This window comes from Pecten maximus, chromosome 6 (assembly GCF_902652985.1).
Source record: "Pecten maximus chromosome 6, xPecMax1.1, whole genome shotgun sequence".
Classification (NCBI taxonomy): Eukaryota; Metazoa; Mollusca; class Bivalvia; order Pectinida; family Pectinidae; genus Pecten; species Pecten maximus.
Window position 1 is genome coordinate 17,874,005 of NC_047020.1, and position 21,586 is coordinate 17,895,590.

Consider the following 21,586-nt stretch of genomic DNA (forward strand, 5'->3'; position numbering starts at 1 on the left):
CACTGAAGGTTTTATTACTAATGTACAAGATTACTAAATTAGTTAGAATCTGGCGGACCGTCCCAATTAACCTTCACCTATATTAGATTATCTCTGCTATATATGAGCCTAATATGTAGCTGTGGGGAGCTCGAGATTGGGCCCTATATAGGAGCCTAATATGTACCAGTGGGGAGCTCGAGGTGGGCCCTATATAGGAGCCTAATATGTAACCGGGGAGGTGGGCCCTATATAGGAGCCTAATATGTATCTGTGGGGAGGTGGGCCCTATATAGGAGTCTAATATGTAACTGTGGGGAGGTGGGCCCTATATAGGAGTCTAATATGTAACTGTGGGGAGGTGGGCCCTATATAGGAGCCTAATATGTAACTGTGGGGAGGTGGGCCCTATATAGGAGTCTAATATGTAACTGTGGGGAGGTGGGCCCTATATAGGAGCCTAATATGTAACTGTGGGGAGATGGACCCTATATAGGAGCCTAATATGTAACTGTGGAGAGATGGGCCCTATATAGGAGTCTAATATGTAACTGTGGGGAGGTGGGCCCTATATAGGAGCCTAATATGTAACTGTGGGGAGATGGACCCTATATAGGAGCCTAATATGTAACTGTGGGGAGGTGGGCCCTATATAGGAGCCTAATATGTAACTGTGGGGAGATGGGCCCTATATAGGAGCCTAATATGTAACTGTGGGGAGGTGGGCCCTATATAGGAGTCTAATATGTAACTGTGGGGAGATGGACCCTATATAGGAGCCTAATATGTAACTGTGGGGAGGTGGGCCCTATATAGGAGTCTAATATGTAACTGTGGGGAGATGGACCCTATATAGGAGCCTAATATGTAACTGTGGGGAGATGGGCCCTATATAGGAGCCTAATATGTAACTGTGGGGAGATGGACCCTATATAGGAGCCTAATATGTAACTGCAGTGGAGAGATGGGCCCTATATAGGAGCCTAATATGTAACTGCAGTGGAGAGATGGGCCCTATATAGGAGCCTAATATGTAACTGCAGTGGAGATATGGGCCCTATATAGGAGCCTAATATGTAACTGTGGGGGGATGGGCCCTATATAGGAGCCTAATATGTAACTGCAGTGGAGAGATGGGCCCTATATAGGAGCCTAATATGTAACTGCAGTGGAGAGATGGGCCCTATATAGGAGCCTAATATGTAACTGCAGTGGAGAGATGGGCCCTATATAGGAGCCTAATATGTAACTGTGGGGGGATGGGCCCTATATAGGAGCCTAATATGTAACTGTGGGGGGATGGGCCCTATATAGGAGCCTAATATGTACCAGTGGGGAGCTCGAGATGGGCCCTATATAGGAGCCTTTTAACCCTGACAGTTTCCTGCCTGGTCATTGAAAGCACTGTTGATTTGAATATCATAAAGTGGGAGATATGAAAAGGATTTGATGAATCTTAACTTGAAATGGGATTACCTGGCTGACCTGAAATCTGTATGAATGAGTGAAAAAATCCAACAAAGTGCCTGGCAATAAACAGTTGTATTATAAGGAAAACATGTCAGGCCTGATTATATATTCAATTTGTATAAAATTTAGTTTTATTCTGTTATATTTTCCTCTTTACTATAATTTGGATTTGTACGATCATACATTTTTTTTTTTTTATTCTGACGAGAAATATATAATGTTCTTATACATATTTAGTATGTTATAAGCTTTGCAGAGAAGAATTGTTGCTGTTCATTGTTCAGTATGGCCTGGCACAAAAACAATATCATTCTAAAAATGTGGAAGGGATGATTGGGTTGTATACTGAGCTGTCGGACATTGTTAATGGGGCTGTTTTGAACATTTTAGTCAAGTTTGCCTCTGGCTGAAATTCCCTAGGGTCTAGTTCTTTTAACAATTGCATTAGACTTTTGACTAAACCTCTCAACTTGTATAGCATATACACCTGCATACATAAAGATTTTTTTTTTACGTTTTTAAAATCTATTCATTCATGAATATATATCATGTAATTGAATGGTGTGCCTTGGTGCAACGCCAATATTGTGTTTTTGATCATATCATAACCAGTTTGAAAGCAGTCACTAGAAGACGCTACCGTACATTAGGATAAAAGGGTTTACCATATATCATGTAATAATTAGTGCACTTCTGGGTATTATCATTGGACTTACCCAGCTGTAATTAACAATACACCCATCTATGTTGTAGGTAACTCTGTAGATGCTAACTAATTATATGTTTCACAGTCCGGCAATATCCCACTCTTATTTGAGGTCAAAGTTGATACATTGGCTCTGGTGGTTTTATAGGATAAATACGGTAAATCAAATGTTTATCATAACCCTTTTTTTCTACCTTTTTTTATCTTTTTTATTTTGCGGATTTCATCATTCGTTAACGTCAACTGAAAGGGTTGCACCACCAAAAATGGTGCTGTATAATATAAGCTTAAATAAAAAACATGCTGTATAAGAGTATTATCTGGTAAACTGATTGACGGATGTAGTGGGAAAATAGTGGGAAAATAGTCAAAATACAAGGTATGTTGTTGGATATGGAATGTTTGTCGATATAGCCCACTATCGTTTTAAATCGTAGGTCATGGACGATGGTACCCTTATATGACAGGTGAATCTTCCGAAGCCTTCTTACGATATGTATGATACATAACAATGTTGACCTGCTCAAATTGATATACTTCTGTAAAACTATAAAAATTCAGTTAAGCAAATATGGGTAAATATGTTGTACTTTCTGTCTTTATCAGATGATCGTATATCAGATGTGTTAACCAACAGAGACTTGTGTTTTTTATGATAGTGTAGATGGGGTTAAATCTCACCTTAGGATCGGTAATACCTTTATGTGACAGCCAGATGTTACATGATGTATAAAGGACATTGTAGTTGAAAACTCAGGTAATTTTTCATTTCATTGATTCTTATATGCTTAAGGTCACTTATATATACATAAACAACATAATATATACATAAACACGATAATACAGAGAGTTAGTAGGTATATCAACATTTCTGGCCCAGTATATATAGTTATATGTGATCGACGTGATGAAAATAAAGAATACTACTCATCGTTAGCACTAATTGAGTCCTCAGATGTTAAATATAACTTACTTCTAATGTGTAACTCTTGATATTGTTAAATTTTGGTTCTTTGAAACACAAATTCTGATGTTGATCAAATCAGTTCAGGAAAACAAATTCTGGTATTGATCGAATTAGTTAAGTTTTGATTCTTTGAAAGTTATTGTCAAATTTTGGCCAATTCTTTTTCTGTACAAATTGTTAGTTTCATATAAGAAATAAGCAATTATATTATAGATCAGATGACGTAGTCGAAAAACCATTACCACCGAAATCTTTGAATGTCTGTATTATGCATATCCTTGATCTACCATCACTCTGTGTACCAGGATGATATCTGTATTAATATAGACCATTCAACCTAGCTATAAATATAATGATATCCTGTCACAACTAGTACATTTAAAACCTTGAAATATTCACGACATTAAAATGTCTTGAATAACAAGTCCAGCAGCTCAGTTCCTGAGTTATGACTGGGGAGATGTCTGTCTGGGCCATAACTAGAGTATAATTACTGGTTTAACAGTGTTTTGCTGTAGAGCTTGCCGTCAACTTTTTTACCGTTTGGATCACGATGTCAGTTCCTCATTCAAAAGTCAGAATAGTTCTAGTATTGATTTGTTGAATACCTAGTTACAAGAAGATGTTGTATAAGGTTTTTATGGCAGAGCTATAAGGTAAAGATTTTATTTTCTGTTGCTTTAAATTTAAAGCTACAGCATTAGAGATTAGAACGAATTTAAATATACCATATGACAAGATGTATAAGGTAATTAGCATTATTGTCAGAAATCATATGTAATTTTTAAAATGAAAACATGAACCCAGAGGAGACCCTTACTTTTTGTTACAATTCAGTAACGAGATGTATATTTCATGATGACTATCTAGTACGAAAATCAGTTTAAGTTCAAGCAAGTTTTATTTTCTTAAGAAATCGTGACCTCGTTTTCTTAATTGCCTGACACACAATTCATGAAGATTCCATTGAAAGTACCTTCTATTTATATACAAGTCTTTCATGAATTAAAATACAGTGTTGATGTTTGTGTGTGTGCTTGCTAAGACACCAGAGCTTTTGTAATTGTACACGGTTGACAATACTTAAGGAGGATGAACCCCCCCTGAGGTATCCACCCCACACATTTTCAACCTGACAGCCAGTCATCCCATCGTAAAAGTTCATTGGGCTTGACGAGATTTTATTTACCTGACCACAGGTATTCCATTTCCTGGCCAGGTGACTTATCACAAGTATTACTTGAAGTTGTAGAGTTTGGCACAAGGGCTAGTGTTTACTTTAAATCCTGAGTTCCTGGCCCAACCAATATAGCACTGTGTTACAATCCACAGCATTAGCTCTTTATCTACCTAAGAAGGCATCTAGATATCGTGTAGGCAATTGACCTTACTGAGTCTAATTTACCTGGTAATGCCATCACAATACCTGTATTTAAAGGTATTCTCTTGTACAGTAATGCTACACTTTGTATTTGATATAATATTTGTCAACAAGAACTATCCACGTTGGATATTACGTGTGCTATTTTGGAAAATCTTTATTGAAGGAACCCTGGTTGAATAGGGATTACAAGATAAAATAGGGAGATAGTTAGTGTCTTGTTACGTAAAGGGTTAGGCAGGGGGTCTCTGTCAGCACAATTACAGGTAAATGTGGTGTGTGTCACGTTATAAGTACTAGTAGCTGTATAGTGACCAAGCAATATCATAGAAGCAGTACGTCGGTCACAAAGAACTTACTTGTACACAGACATTCCTGGATTCTTTTATGGTTTATCTTATAACTTATTGTTACTTCAGGTGAAATATGAGTCTAGAAGCATACTAATTAGGGATAATTGGCCTAGTTTAATACCTAAAGTTTGACCCACATGTATGGAACATTTGTTTACCTGCATGTAAATGGAGAAAGTAAAGGCGTGCACACTTAAATTAAAATACCTGGACACGTGAAAGGTGTAGTGTGATCCTAGGTGCCAATTAAATTCAAAATACAGGATCTAAAATATACTGTTTTGAAATCAGCACTGGATTTTTACTTGATTTGCGTGTGCTACATATTCCTAGGGAATACCTGATAGGGACAGATGATATATTAGGACAGCCTCAACGCTACTTATCCAGCGTGCTACAGGTAAGAAACTCTAATTAACCAAGGTAATATTGTATGTGACTTAGAGTAATATCTTTAGAAAACATCTCATCATTTTATACACTTGCCGTGTGGCTATCTGAGACAGACACCTGGTAAGTTATTCATGGATACTGACACCTGAGAGAGTTAATATGTTGGCCACAGAATATTATAGATATGTATATATTCTCTGTGACATACTCTACCCTCTAACAGCTGACATAGGGAGTGGGTATGACCTAATTTACTAAATTCCTGGCATGTTATCTGTTTTTAAGGAAGATAGTTAATATAATGTCTGAGTTGAGTGTAGTTGTGAACATGTTCCTTGTGTAACAGTGTTGTGAGATGCAGTAATGCCATATGTATGGGCAGTACAATTATAGTGGTGATATGCTCAATATTGTGTGTTAAGGTGTAGACAGGTATAATTTCACGGTCTGTGTTTCCAGGTATGTTGTACTTGTAAAAGGCACTGAAGACTCCTCCCTATCCTTCTGTTCAATAGTTATAAGGGACTACTGTGAAATTAGTCTGGCATTCTCCTGTTTCTTTGGTAGTGTACATGTTGTTTCTGTGGTGGTGTACCTGTTGTTTTTGTGGTAGTGTACCTGCTGTTTCTGTGGTAGTGTACCTGTTGTTTCTGTGGTGCTGTACGTGCTGTTTCTGTGGTGCTGTACCTGCTGTTTCTGTGGTAGTGTACCCGTTGTTTCTGTAGTAGTGTACCTGTTGTTTCTGTTGTGATATATATGAACAGTTGTTTCTGTGGTGCTGTACCTGCTGTTTCTGTGGTAGTGTACTTGTTGTTTCTGTGGTGCTGTACCTGTTGTTTCTGTGGTAGCTAGTGTACCTGTTGTTTCTGTGGTAGCTAGTGTACCTGTTGTTTCTGTGGTAGTGTACCTGCTGTTTCTGTGGTGCTGTACCTACTGTTTCTGTGGTAGTGTACCTGTTTCTGTGGTAGTGTACCTGTTGTTTCTGTGGTAGCTAGTGTACCTGTTGTTTCTGTGGTGCTGTACCTGTTGTTTCTGTGGTGCTGTACCTGCTGTTTCTGTGTTGCTGTACTTGTTGTTTCTATGATAGTGTACCTGTTTCTGTGGTAGTGTACCTGTTGTTTCTGTGGAAGTGTACCTATTGTTTCTGTGGTAGTGCACCTGTTGTTTCTGTGGTGCTGTACCTGCTGTTTCTGCGGTAGTGTACCTGCTGTTTCTGTGGTGCTGTACCTGTTGTTTCTGTGATGCTTTACCTGTTGTTTCTGTTGTGATATATATGCACAGTTGTTTCTGTGGTGCTGTACCTGCTGTTTCCGTGGTAGTGTACCTGTTGTTTCTGTGGTGCTGTACCTGTTGTTTTTGTGGTAGCTAGTGTACCTGTTGTTTCTGTGGTAGTGTACCTGTTGTTTCTGTGGTGCTGTACCTGTTGTTTCTGTGGTGCTGTACCTGCTGTTTCTGTGGTAGTGTACTTGTTGTTTCTGTTGTGACATATATATGCACAGTTTATGTGGTGCTGTAGCTGCTGTTTTTGTGGTGCAGTATCTGTTGCTGTGATGTTGTACCTGTTGTTTCTGTTGTACTGTGTCTGATGTTTCCGTGGTAATGTACATGCTGTTTCTGTGGTGTATTGATATATCTGTTGTTTCTGTGGTATAGTGCTGTGCATGTTGTTTCTGTTGTGTTGTAGCTGTTGTTAATGTGGTAATGTACCTGTTTCTGTGGTGCTGTACATTTTGTTTATGTGGTGCTGTACCTGTTTATGTGGTAGTGTAGAGGTTTCCTCTCTGTCAGTCTGTCCACTTAGTTTTCCCACTTTTTCAGTCATGTTGGTGAAATATAAAGATGGTATGAGTAGCTACAGATCAGTTTAGTTTCAGTTTTTGGGTCAAGGTCACTATAAATATTGTTAGTAGGGGCTGGTAGGGGACATCTATTGCTTTAAGCAATACCCAGTAGCTTTTTGATTAAAGTTAACCTGCCATTTTTGTGCATTTTCTAAACTGTGACTTTCCTGTTATTGTTCGGTTGTTCATGATTTGAAACAAAAATAGCTTCAAAAGCGTGGGCGGTGAAGGGAATGTTGTACATGTAAATGTTTCCTTAGTCTGGTAGCACATTGGTAGCACACTCACCTTTCACCTAAGTGGCCAGGGTTTGATTCACCATTCGGATGTGAAAAGGTACAGGGTCATCTGCCCGACTGTGGGTTTTACTCGACTGTGCGTTTTACTCGACTGTGGGTTTTACTCGAGGTGCTCTTGTCTCCTCCCGCAATAAGATCTATCCCTCTTCTATCTCCACCTATAAGACTGATTAATATTAGATGATATAACTTGTATCGTAATTGTTGTAAATGTTTATACATTATCTATTATGCAGCATAAAAACATGTTGTTGCAGAATGAAAGGACAAGGACAAAAATGTATTTGATGCCTGAAGTGTTGGGACATTGGAGTAAAAACCCTCGCATAACAATCTGGCAGTTATTTATAGGCATATAGGACTTAAACCATGAAAGGCATTACATTTGTCTGAAGCAAGTCGAGATAAAAATAGATTATGAATTCAAAAGAGGGTTAATCCCCTTGGTCATAGGGTTCTCTGTTACTTGTTTGGTTGCTGGGTTGATAAATGCATTACATCTTGGGTTCATGAGTAAATAATTTCATTAACACATGAACTTGTCACGTTTTGTTATGAGAGGTATCATGTTTTAGGGCCTGTATAACACCAATGTTTGCCGCAAGTCAACAAAAAATTCATCAAAGCATCATCATGTTGCCCGGTAGCAGTTTTGGTGGAGAAGGAAGGGGGTGATCATGGTATGTGTGAGGGAAAACTTTACAGGTTAAAAGTGCCTGTATAAGGTATCCTTCCGGTGCACATCTGATGGAGATACTGACATCATTTATAACATGTCTTGTTTAACACCTGGGGAGGGTGAAACCCATTTTTTCAAATTGCTTGAAAAATTTCAGTCTTTGTATGCTCAATGACATCTATATATCTTGCTGTATTTTACCATGGCTTGCTGTATTTTACCATGGCTTGCTGTATTTTACCACGGCTTGCTGTATTTTACCATGGCTTGCTCAGATATGAATCTTGTTGATTATTACAGGTATGTCATCATATAACAACTTGGGGTATGTCCTCAGGTAATAACTTAGGGTATGTCCTCAGGTAACAACTTAGGGTGTGTCCTCAGGTAACAACTTATGTTAGTTAGTTAGTTAGTTAGTTAAGAATTCTTATAGGAAAAAATACAGCATGCATGTGTATATTTGGCATTTCAGAATATATTAAAGAAATATTGGCTACAGAAATATAATTGCATGTCATTTGATTAATGCTTGAACCATTGACTTGAAACAAATGGATTTTCACATCCGATTCTGGTACACAAGCTCACAGTTGATAAACATAATGAGTAATTAAATGCAATGTTATTTTAATCAGTTTATGAGATAAAAAATACCTCAGTTTCCTACAAGTCTGGACAAAAAATACACCTGGAAAATTAAGAAAAAAGTGCTTGAAATTTGGTAAGAAAAATCCTTACGAACCAATTGTATAGTGATGATCATTTGAGGTGACTACATCATATATTGATCAGTTGTTCTAATTCTTTAGTAATATACTTTCAAAGGTCAATTTTGCTAGCATATACATTTAAGTGGTTCCTCTCCTTATTATACTTGTTCTAAGTATTAGCAGATACCTGAGTTTCAAATTATTGTCAACCAAGTAAAAATTCTCAAATTCAAATGTTGGTTTTTTTTGTTTATAAGATTCATGTAAAGAAAATTCAGCTGAGCATGGGAATGGAGCTTGAAAAGTTATCGGGGCATTTATGGGTTAAATGTCTAAACAGTATGTGAGTGCAATTAAATAAAATATGTAAACCATATCCTGGTTAAAAAACACATATCCTTGAAGGCTGATTCTAAATTTTGATTAATATTAAGATATATCCAAGCAAATTATTTCAGCTTCTGAAAAAATAGGTATGCAAAAATTGCTCTGTGATCATTATCATATTTAATATAAAAAAAAAACCTAGAGGCAGCTTTAAGTTTCTTAAGTACTTTTCATCAGGTAGAAGAAATGTGGATTTTATGAATAAATAAAGGATATCTATATAATAGTTTGGTCTAATATTTAGGTCTTCAACAATAAAAAAAAATCACAACATTTAAGCTTTTAGGTTTTCCAGTCGATAAGGTTTCCACTTCTAATACTTTGAATATACATACGCAATACACGAAGTACACAAAAACATCTTAGTAGATTGGGAAGATGGATGATTTTATCTTTGTTGAGTAAGTCTAACCTAAAACATTAATGCTTTGATAAAGTGTTAGAATTCACAACTTAAAAGGGCTAAAGTTGGCTGAATCCCCCCAGGGAGAAACCCGTTATTTATTGTCCAAAACATCAAAGTGTGATGTCAACCATCAACACAGGATGACGGATCTCATTAAAACAGTTGTGGTTTTGTTTTCACAAATGTCAACTAGTTAATATTTTGTGTACCTTAGGTAAGATGCTTGAACTATTTGGCGCCAAATGAAAACATATAATCTGCAGCAAATAAAACTTTATGCTGTAAAATCATCTCCTCATCCTACACTTGTAAAATTTCAGCACCAACCAGGTGTGAAGTTATTTGAAAATAAATTGTAAATTCTACAGTTATCAAATAACCAATTTCCTTTTAAAGTAAAAAAGAATATATTTCAAATCGGTAAAAGAATTTTGAAATAGGGTGAGGTCATGACATTAACTTGAGTGCTTGAATGTCTACCTAGGGGGGACATGTTGTTCAGCTCTAGTGGTTTTGAAAGTATAAGCTATGCAGTGAAGACAGAAATGTATAATGTTTTGGAAGAGGGCTAGAACGGCTGTCATTTTCGGTAGGGGTCACAGTAATTGTAGCCCTAATGTGATGATTGATCCACAGTTTTTACAGTAGATAATACAACAGTGTTGGGTTTCTTCACGACCAGTTTTTATGGCCAGTCTTGAAAGCTAAATGACTGGTTATCATTTCTGTAGTAGTGTGTTGGAGGGAGATTGGATTGGATAAATAGTCGTTAAAGTGATAAGCACCCTAAGTCTATTTTGACAGCCTGAGAGAATCCTGCCCCTAACGACCGTACCATTGTCTCCCCTTATATTGTCTCCCCTTTGTCTGGGCGGTCATCCTTAGGTTTCATCCAAATACATATCAAGTCTACTTGGAATGTCTGAGGAATTTTGTCTTTAATGACTGTACAGTTATCTCCCCTTGAATTGTTTCCCCTTTGTCTGGGCAGCCTAATGTTCTGAGTATCATATAAATACATTATATTTTAATGTGTGATACACTCACCAGGGTCTGTACAGTCTGAAACCATTTCCTGGGGCCTTTAATCTGTCCTTGGAAAGGATGCTAAGTTATGAGGTAAAATGACTAATTAGCCTTCAAATTTACCATGCCTTAATAGGCAGATTTTTATCCAATTCCTTTATAGCATGATTCCAGTGACAGAGAAGGAGGTCTGCTGGTACTCGGTCATATTTTCCTGGTAAAGACTAGAGCATAAAGGTCAATTTCATTTGTTTTTTTGGTTTTTTTTGGCAGACACATTGCTGGCTATTCTCAAAAAGGAATTGTTTTTAGTGTCTAATCTTGAATGCCAGAGAGGATAAAAAATACTGTGAGGGAAAGGGTGTGATAGTGTTCTGTGAAATGTTGTGTATATGTCTCAGTTCACTATAGTGTATTGGGTTAATATTTAGTATACCACCTATAGATATATATATTGTACTTACTTATAAATGTAAGTGTGTGTATTATTGGTTCAGGGAACCTATAGTCCATCTAAGGAAGAGTCGTTGAACTAATTTCTCTGCTGGGGTCTGTCAGGAATGTTCAGTATACTTGACCTGAGTTTGTGTATATACTCAACACTGTCCATATAAAGATCCAAACTCAACGGATCAGGTCATCGTAACCAACATCTCATTATACGGCCATTCATAAATCTAATCGGGTGAAAATGAACTATTTGATATCTGTCAATTACAGATTTATTTGAACACACCTACAACACCAGTCTGAAGGTCAGGTAGTGTGTCTGATTGTGACATTCCGTGGATGACTTTTAAAAAAATGTATATATTAAGTTACCTGAAAATTTATCCTTTGTTCAGTAGAGCATTTCAAAGTGACAGCTATCACTAGTCACCTACTGGTCTGTACCATACAGTTTTTACGAACACATTTAGGATTTCTATGTCAATGCGTTGTTAAAAAACTAGAATATTATACCTGGTATGTCAAATATCGTCCAAAGGTCAGGTAGTGCCCTGTTAACTTAAAAAATTAAAAATGAAATTTAAAATCACAGAAATATATCTTCATCTTTACACTTCATTAAGTGAAATGGTAAATCTTAATTGATATGTTTTATAGCCTACATGTTAATATCATAGTTCCGACTGAATCTCTTGTGAAAAAGTACTGCCAATTATTTCCTTATGTTTAAAAAGCTACATCTCATCTAACAGGAGGATGTTTAAGCTCCAGTGCTTGTAGTTTCATCTTTTGGTAAGATATCCAGAAAAAACAATACTGACTTTGTCAGCATATAGTATTGGAAGGTTTTGTAAATAATTAAGTATGGAAGAGCTCATGCTTAGGCATTTTGGTACTTTTAACAAAAAAACAAAATCTAATTTAGCTTTAATTCTCACAAACTTATTGTCTTAAGGAAATAAACTGATCAGTGAAAACTACCAATGTCTTATTCTTGCTAACCTCTACTTACATTGTGTGTTCCTCGATACCCTTCGCTGCCTATCAACGATATGAAGGTCAAAACGACCTTGGAAAATTCAAATTTCGGCATTTATTGAATGAAAGAATTTGTGGTATCATGTGTTCATTTTTATGCAAATATAAAAGAAATTGAATATCAGGTTTTTGGTTTTATACTTAAAGGTCTTAGATGTTGGTTCATTTCATATAGAGACAGTAACAGGAAATGTTGGAAGGCGTTTTCGAGAGTTTACTTCTCATGGAATTACTGTTTTGTGATTGTGTTGGTAGAACTTCTACTGACATGAAGTGATGTTGTGGTGGAATTCCTTCCCTTGTCAGTGAAGGTTTTTATGTCATCGAATATTTTTGTGTGATTTTGTGGAGAACAAATAAGAGACTTGATGGATTTGTATCCGGAGACATCTCAATATAACGTAGGATGATATATGACGTAATCTGGAGGGAATCTCTATCAGAGGTGGATTAGACCTGGACACTTCGAGGAAACACATCTTAAATGATTTGAAGGAGATCAATTGCTGGCTCATGTTGGAGATTCTTCAGCTGTAATACAAGATACAGTCTCAAGCTCCTGAGGGACACTATATATATATATTGATCCTGTCAACTCTTGAAACCAATATAGAGGCTAAAGTGTCAATGTCGTTTGGATGGCGTCAGAAAATGTAATTTACTCCAGCGTGACTGGAATGGTTACTGGTATCTACAACAGCCTTCGGGTAGGGTTATAATATAGTATGTTGTTTCTCCTCTCTAATATAATACTCTGGAAATTTGATTAAACTTCCTTCTTGTTTAGAAATCATACAGTCAACCTTCTTACATTTGTAACACAAACTGAGTTTTAAATTTATCTGTTACGTTATACATGTCTTAAAGTCAATTCTTGGTCTCAATGGTACACGTTTGATGTCTTCTTAATGGTGTATTTTAATTCACAGTAATTAGGGTCTTAAAATCAATTTTTCAGGATGTTTTATAATTTACCAGAAGTAAGTAAACTAACAATGGACCAAAATCAAATATCCAAAATAATTGGGTTGTTTGCAATATTCTGTTAACTTGATATAGGAAGCATTTTGAGTCTACAAAGTTTGACTGTATTACACTTCACTTAAACTAATAAAATGAAAGCTCGACATGACAAAGTTAAAGAACATTGTAATTTCCCCAGAAAATGTCTACATCCTGGTAGATTCCTGTAGTTATCCAGTGACCTTGTAATAAGCAGTTCTATGAATTAACAAGCCTTAATTCCTTGCATTGTACTTCGCTTTTTTATCAGGTTTTTATCAGATAGTTAAATTAAAGAGTATGTATGTAAGACCAAATTGCTTTCATCTTGATTGAATTCTTTTAATTCTACCATGAAAGTTATTCTGCCTGAAAATACATGTACAGTAGTAAGTTGAAGTAGGACCTTGATAGTCTGTTTACACTTTCAATTAATTTACTTAGATGTAATGTAGAGTGCTCAAATTTTAGCACAATACTTGTTAAAACCGAATAGCGCAGTGATACATTAGCACACCGACAATGCATGTCTTTTAAAACAATGAAGATAAACTAACATTAGCACAGTTAAAATTTAGGGAATTCTTTCAGTGCGAAAAATCACTGCAGTGCATGAGAAACCCGCTGTTTTAGTACATTACCAGAAAGTTATGAGGCTTGAAAAACATATAATTGACAATATGACTGGAATGCATACAAAGTTGAAACTCTAGATGAACTTTGTGTCATAATCATACAGCCACAAAATATAGAAATGTTTGGATTTCTGTTCATTTCTCATGAGCAGATAGAGTCATTTGAAGGAGGGGGAGGGGTTGTCTTTTTGTAGTAGTTGGTGGCAGAAACTTCTTGAACCACTGAACTCAGTCTGTCATCATAATTGAATTCACTAGATGATGTAACTGGAATGTAGATTAGTTTTGCTTTTCAATGGACATGTACTAACTGTAGAGTGTATAATCCATTGAACAGGAGAGCTAAGAGGTGGTTATTAAGTAATATTAACTTTATTGTATTAACCATAGAACTTACTAAATGTTGGAACATTTAACTGCTGGTGTTAACAGTGTATATAACTTAAATGAAATGATGAGTGTGGGGAAACATGAATGAATCTTGTGAACTGAAGGAAGTTCACTTATGTGAGGTACATTATATGAAATGCATTTAAAGCAGTACAGCTCTAACTAATATAACCTACCATGTAACCATGGTATTACCAATGTGACTGCCTAACTAATATAATCTACCATGTAACCATTGTATTACCATTGTGACTACCGTATACAAGGAGGTCCTGATAGCTGAGGTTGTAGACCATGATGGGGTAATACTATGACAGGAGTTCTGCTCTAAGGCTCTGCTGAGGGCCTATTAGTGTCCTTGACCCTTTCCCTATATGTCAGTACACCTGTATTACATTGAGTTAAGACTCATGATACCTGTTCACATCAAGTTCAAATTGTCCCATGGACCTGAAAGTTTAAAATCTTGTCGATCATAAATCAAATTAGCAGGTGCAATAATGTTCAGTTAAAAATTTTATTAAAGATTTTTTCTGTATGTTCATTGTTAGCTTAAACATTCTTGAAAGTGTTTTTTTCAGAAATGCTTTACTCTGAGCTGATCTTGCCCTTGTGAAATCATCCTTCAAGGTGTTTGTACCAGTCACTGTTGAAGACTCCAGCTGAGACATGTTCTCCAGAATGTTTGTAATCAAAGGGCGGTAGTAAAGGCAACCTAATCATTTCTGAGTATAATGAAAACCACTGGATTATTGCCCTTGACCTGTACATTTGAATTGTTATCTCATCCCTTAATGACTTGTCGTTGGTGCCCTCTACCTTCAAAATTGAAATCAAAGGACTATAATCCACAGGGGTTGATACTCTTCATTGGAGTATTGATTATGCTCTTGCCGAGGATTACCATCAGTTAAATACCTGTCTAAATTTACACCTTTCCTGGTCCTATTCAAATATGGAATTCAAAATTTTGATCTCTTTATCCTTTACCTAACAAAGCCTCGTAGGCGATTGTCACAGGATGGACGTAGAAATGAATACATTCTGACATAAACGTAACTCAGGGTTTCCTGTCACTGACATAATCTTCACAAGCAAATCTGTGGTAGTTTGAAGTCTCCTGAATTTCTGTCAGATTTTACCTCCCCTGGACTGGAACAAGCTTAAAAACTTGTCAGGTGCTTATCCTTTTGTCTATCCATTATGTTCATGACCTAAAGTACACTCTATGATCGGTGTTGTAACAACCTCATAACATTCAGGAAATCACAGAAAAACTGTTGTTGATTATACTGAAATTATTGGAATTATACAATAAGTTCCCCAATTGAAAATTGATAGCACTAAACTGCAGTTATACCAGTTGTCAGCTGATATCTAGGGCTAGCTCTGGGTCTGAATTTGGTTTCTCCAAAAATAATGATAGTGACCGACAGCACGAGCTGGGATAAAGAGGGGAAACAGATAGAAATCTATTTCATTTTATTACTATTTGTGGATCCTTTTTAGGCAGAGGCTCTATGTAGTAGCTGGTGGCTACTTCACGGAATGACACATGCATATGGGAGGCCCACCACAGGCCATTCAGAACAACTTGGGGTAAACTACATCTTCCCAATGGAACACAAAATACTCCAGATTAAGATAGAACCTCCGATCTTACCCATGCTCCATTGGTCATGAGCTATTTCATGAAGATTGCACTGTATAATAGTATTGAAACATTGGTCTCCTGCATGCTCTTCATTCTAATGTCATGTTGGAATTTATGAACAGGCTAGAGGATATGATATATGTATGGACGATCAATATTGTAGACTGGTGGAATTCTGATCCTCCTATTGGTATAAATAACCCTATGTATGTAGAGCTTTGTCTGATCCCACATGTATAGAGGTGTTAAAGCAAAGCATTAGGTTTTGTTGTCACTGTTAAAAGATAAAATACAGCTTGCATCTAGTCTGTTCAAACTCCTGAACAGTCTCCCACCATTTTTTTTTTCATCCATTACAAAATGAAATATATCAAATGATTATATTTGAGGTGTCGAGAACTAGACAGAAAATCAATACAATGTGATCCCACTGGACACTGAGTTCCCACTGTTACTGAAAAGCATGGTGATGCAGTTTCCTGACAGGAAGTTTAGAAATGATGAACATGTTCATTACTGTCAATTATAGTAATGGGCAGTATGGAGAAAATGTTACACGGTATTGGTGTTTCATACATTGGGAAATACAGACAGAAATCTCACAATAGCTCATCCTGGCAATAACAGGACAGATTGTTTATGGTATTTGTATAAATTACATGCGAGAGTTATCTCTAATGATGAATTCAAAAATTGATGAAGAACAGCTTTTGACGTTTTGGTGGGCTGATATGATTGATAAGGTGGCATTTATTGGGTATTAAATAAATTGACAGGCACTATTACTTAGGGAATGGGCATGGTACATGTACAGGGTGTCTAACAAATGCAGACAAAAAATATGGAGAAAGTTTGTCGGCCAGTTCATGTAGAAAATTGCTCCCCATTTTCAGGTAATGTTCTAAAAATACAATAGCAAGAACTGATTATAAGGTGGCGTGTAGCACGCCACCTAGCGTACACAGATAGCTAAGGTTATCTCCCTTGACTACACGTTAAACTGTTGTACTGTCTATGCATGGCATTTTATTTTTGGGATTATTTTGCACTAAATGAATATCTAAAGTAACTGAAAAATAGATTTATTGTCATAAAACTGAACCAGGAACATTGTGTAGGACACCCTAAAGTAAAACCAGATAATTGGAGGCCCATAATTATGTACATAGTTCTCCCCTGAATCTCCAGACTAGTAGAATATCTTTGTACCCAATTGTCACTTGCACTCTACAGTACATTAGGATATAATGAATGTATTAAATAGAGCCCTCCAACATACTGGAGCGGTCCGTATGGATGATGAAGTCATATACACTCCACAATGGACTATGTCTAAACCGACTCTGTCAAATTGGGATCTATGTCCAAGCCTGTCAAATAATTTAGTCCCAAACAATTCCTTTTTTTACACTGCCTAATCCACACACTGTTTATTTTCTGTTATTTTCTGTTATCCACCCATGTTTTAAAGTCCCGTTCCTTCATGGGTACAGCAAACTCAACAGAAATCGCCCAGAGGAGGAGTAGAACCTCTAACTGAAGGGGATACAGGGGATCATGCTTGACTGCATTTGGCCATTCCTGCAAATGCTTTTCAAGAGATCTGGGCATGGCTAATATAACTGATACCGAGACACCTTCAACTCATTTACCCCAGAACTTTCCTAATGAACTATTCCTACCTATGAATTGGAAGAGATTAAATGTGTGTTTAGGGGTGAATGAGTTGAAGCTGTCCATTCACCTTAGGGTATATTGTCTTAATACTCATAGATACATTGTACAATAAATGATGGGTTGTCATGGTAACTTATGATTATTGCCTTATAAGGTAACTGTGATAGAATTTCTCAGATTTTGTCTGGCCTTTTCGAGAAGTCATGGCAAATCAGACATTATTGCGTCAGTGAAACTGTCTAGGGCAAATATGTCTTGTTCAGTTACATTGCCACTAGACTATCAATTTGGTCCCATGCTACCGTCCACATAGGTCAGTTTCTATGGTAACCATATAATATTGATGATGTTGTGCGAGAAATTTGATGAGGTTTTTTTTTCGTCTTAGGCAGTAGACATTTCTTCTGTATCTAATAGATGCTTACAAAATTCTTGCTGAATCAGTAAAGTCTCTGTCCCCTGTCTACTACCTTAATGTTTAGAAATCACTAACACGTACATGAGCATGCCTTAGGAAGATATCTATTTTACAAATCACAAAGTATTGCTGACAAGCTATGATAATGCATGTAAAATTTAAGGCCTGATGCAAGATGGTTGATTTTCCAATTGGCAAATTTATAGCCTTCAGAAGCTACTGTTGTAGAGCTGCGTGGACTAGATTACCAATTAATTGATTGTAAAACATTACAAATCAGAAGTCAAGTGAGAGAGGGCTGGATGTTCATTGCAAAATTAGGCATTTTAATCATCAAAAGCCTTACCCCAATAGCACAGATTTTTAGCATGCTTCCTCTAAAACTAAAACAAAATACTTAGATTATAATGAAACTGGTGTTACCAATGAGGTCATCCAGCAGGGTAGGCTTAACATTGAGCCAAGAATTAGGCAGTTTCTTCTAAACATGTGCATGAAAAAAAACCAGTCAAGATCTGCTCTGTAAAGGCGAATTCATTAGATACCATATTTATGGTCCTGCACTGGGGTCTTCACCCTATCCTGTCCGGTTATTAGCTCTGGTCACCTGAGACAAAGTCGTAAGTGACCTATTTTGATTGCCTAATGTCCAGTGTCCTTCATTGTCCAGCATGCATCATATACAGTTTACAATTTCAACTCCTTCTCAATAACCAAGAAGCACAGGGTCATGATATTGGGCCAATTATACATGCTGTGAGGAAGAGCTACATCGTTTGCTCAAATTAATTATCTTGACCTTTAACTTTCAAGGTCACATCGGTCAAAATGTTCAAATCTTTATACAACAAGTTCTTCTCAATAACAAAAAAGCCCAGAGTGATGATATTGGGCTTAAAGCATACTGGGATGAAAGGCTACCAAAGTTGTTCAAAAGAATTACCTTTACTTGCTTTCAAGGTCACAATGGGTCAAATGTGATTTAGTCACCCCTGAAAATATAACCATGTAACCCATTTGCAGACGACATTTCAACAAATAACACATGCAATTATGCTATCAACCAAGATAAGACTCTCCTGGAAACTTAAAGCTCTTGGATCTTAATTTAAGATACAAATGATTGGGCTCCTTTCCCTTTGTTTATACAGATCTTTACCAAAACAATAAAGCATCTTTATATTCCTGACGGACCTTGATATCAATTTATACATGAAGAATGCTTGTTGTCGTTGATTGGGTCCAAAAAGGTATTATGTGGGCATTTGAATCTGATCATCTGTACAGTTGATTATAAGCCAACCATATAATTTATCCCCAAACATCTCAAGGGGCCGCGGTGGCCGAGTGGTTAAGGTGTCCCGACACTCTATCACTAGCCCTCCACCTCTGGGTTGCGAGTTTGAAACCTATGTGGGGCAGTTGCCAGCTACTGACCGTAGGCCTGTGGTTTTTCTCCGGGTACTCCGGCTTTCCTCCACCTCCAAAACCTGGCACGTCCTTAAATGACCCTGGCTGTTAATAGGACTTTAAAAAAAAATAAAAAAACAAAAAAAACAAACATCTATCAGGTAGGAGCTGCTGATCAGCAGAGCCAAACAATGATAAGGGCAATATTTCAACGAGACTTGTGTCATTGATCATTTTGTGTGATACAGGCCTATTTTGAAATGACCTCTTCTTTTTAAACCATGATCCAGCTGCTGTTATGTCTGCTTGGGGTATTTTCTAATCTTCAGGGAATCGTGTGTTAGATAAGAGAAATCTCAGCCATTTGATTCTTTAGAAAAGAAATGACTGCATTTGTTTGTGTAATTGTCATTTTGATTGAAAACAAGAAAAAACTTGCCCTTGCGTTTACATGAAAAGGAACACTAAATTGTTTTGCATTAATGTTGGGGACAGTCTTGTGTGTATAGTCTTACCAGAAAATATATGTTCAGATCATCCGCCACAAATTACTCTGGAGCCGACTTCAAAAGCACTGAGACATTTTGTCTATGAATGAGATTGAAGAAAAAGGAGGGGGGCGCTGCTAATGCAATATGTTGTGCATCAACCTGTCATAGAACATTATGTAATAGCTATACACTGCCAGCTATCAGCAACTGAATCTCTGTTTGAATGTTGATATATATTGTTTGAGAGCTCGTCTGTTTAAAAATTATGAAACATTTTTGGAATTGTTTGAATTTGATGTAATGAGTCGGTCTGAAGAATGCTTTTTGTTTGGACACTTAATGAGCTGTTGTTTTCTTATTTGAATTCTTCTTGTTGATAAGAAATGCAACAGACAACAACATTGGCAACCATTTTAAAACAACGCCTTTTCAATCATTTATTGTGATCAAGAATTTCTGTATGCTAAAGGGGGAAAATAAATATTGAAAAAAAGGGGTTTTCTTTTTTCTTTCTTTTTAAATTCGTGCTATAGGTGTATAATGTTTAGCATTCCAGTTCTCATTTATGTTCTATGACATTGTACTCTCATTTGGCTCTCATTGTACTCTCATTTGGCTCTCATTGTATACTCATTGTACTCTCATTTGGCTCGATATAGACTCATTGTACTCTCATTTGTCTGCCTTGTTTATATCTATTGTGAGGTAATTACTTGGTGCACAAGTGCTGTTAATATCTCATTGAGAACTTAACACTTTAGTTTTCTTTCATCCTGAAATTGGAAAACTTTTCTAAATGAAGAGTGAACATTTTGTCCACTGTTCACATTTCAGAATCCGGAAACCTGCCAATCTAAATGCCAATAAGGTTGATAATTGTATCAGAATAATTCAAAATTTGATGAAAAGGATAATGCGTATAAATGTAAGAATGCAGTTTGATATGGAAGCAAAAAAACAAAAATTCAGAATCAGACGAGAACTTAATGGTAAATTATATGACTGAGGATGCAACAATTACCCTTGGACATTGCTCCCTAGTGGTGTCATGGTTAAAGAATTTGTTTACTTAGCAAGATACAACAATTACCCTTGGACATTGCTCGGTATTGGTGTCGTGATAAAGAGTTATTGTATCTAGTAGTAGGATGCAACAATTACCCTTGGACATTGCTCCCTAATGGTGTCACGGTAAAGAGTTTGTGTATCTAGTAGGATACAACAAATACCCTTGGACATTGCTCCCTAATGGTGTCATGGTAAAGAGTTTGTGTATCTAGTAGGATACAACAATTACCCTTGGACATTTCTCCCTAATGGTGTCATGGTAAAGAGTTGGTCTATCTAGTAGGATACAACAATTACCCTTGGACATTGCTCCCTAGTGGTGTCATGAAAAAGAGATATTGTATCTATAATAGGATGCAACAATTACCCTTGGACATTGCTCCCTAGTGGTGTCATGGTAAAGAGTTGGTGTATCTAGTAGGATACAACAATTACCCTTAGGCATTGCTCCCTAGTGGTGTCATGGTAAAGAGTTGGTATATCTAGTAGGATACAACAATTACCCTTGGACATTGTTCCCTAGTGGTGTCATGGTTAAAGAATTTGTTTACTTAGAAAGATACAACAATTACCCTTGGACATTGCTCGGTATTGGTGTTGTGATAAAGAGTTATTGTATCTAGTAGTAGGATGCAACAATTACCCTTGGACATTGCTCCCTTGTGGTGTCATGGTAAAGAGTTGGTCTATCTAGTAGGATAAAACAATTACCCTTGGACATTGCTCCCTAATGGTGTCATGATGGTAAAGAGT

At 36.7% G+C, this 21,586-nt stretch overlaps 1 protein-coding gene across 3 annotated transcripts in view; it reads left to right on the plus strand.

The window, feature by feature from the left end:
• Positions 1–21,586, plus strand: part of LOC117329118 (rho GTPase-activating protein 7-like) — a 140,889-nt gene that overhangs the window by 25,182 nt on the left and 94,121 nt on the right. The window contains exon 1 of one of the 3 annotated variants that reach the window (XM_033886861.1): positions 5,107–5,256. The exons of the other annotated variants lie outside the window; for them this stretch is intronic. The gene's annotated coding sequence lies outside the window, so the exon portion shown is untranslated. Of the gene's footprint in view, positions 1–5,106; positions 5,257–21,586 lie in introns of those variants that run through there. 3 annotated transcript variants of the gene reach the window in all.